Source organism: Triticum aestivum, chromosome 2D (assembly GCF_018294505.1).
Source record: "Triticum aestivum cultivar Chinese Spring chromosome 2D, IWGSC CS RefSeq v2.1, whole genome shotgun sequence".
In the NCBI taxonomy this organism is placed as follows: domain Eukaryota; kingdom Viridiplantae; phylum Streptophyta; class Magnoliopsida; order Poales; family Poaceae; genus Triticum; species Triticum aestivum.
The window spans coordinates 20275077-20275614 of record NC_057799.1 but is presented as its reverse complement, the minus strand read 5'-3'; positions in this window follow the sequence as shown (position 1 = coordinate 20275614).

The following is a 538-nucleotide window of genomic DNA, read 5'->3' as shown; positions in this document are numbered from 1 at the left end:
CTGGTGGCGGGGCGCGTCGGGGAGGAGAGAGGGAGAGAAGAGAGAGTAACAGGCGGGGGGTGGGGCCGTTAGTTAGTCTGCTCTTTGTCGTCCGCCAATCTTTGCCGTCCGCCTTTATCTCTCTTTGCCGTCTGCTAGCAGACGGCAAAGAGGTGAGGCGTTAAGTTTTTCTAAACGGGCGGGGGGTGGGGGCCACCTCTCTCTTTGTCGTCAGCCAGCGGACGGCAAAGATTCTTTGCCGTCGGCTGGCTGACGGCAAAGAGCCGGCAGATGGCAAAGGCCTGTTTTGTCGTCTGTCGTTTCTTTCCCGTCTGCTTTTGGGTAGCTGATGGCAAAGAGCTTCTTTGCCGTCAGCTAGCGGACGGCAAAGAGCTGGCAGATGGCAAATTAGCTGATTCCAGTAGTGCCTCCGGCGCTACCACCACCCGTCGTCCCGCCGCCTTCGCTGCTAGTGTCGATCTTTGGCACGCCCGCCTCGGCCATCCCAACTCCACCGTTATGCGTTAGATTCTTCAGAGTTTTTCTTTCACATGTAATA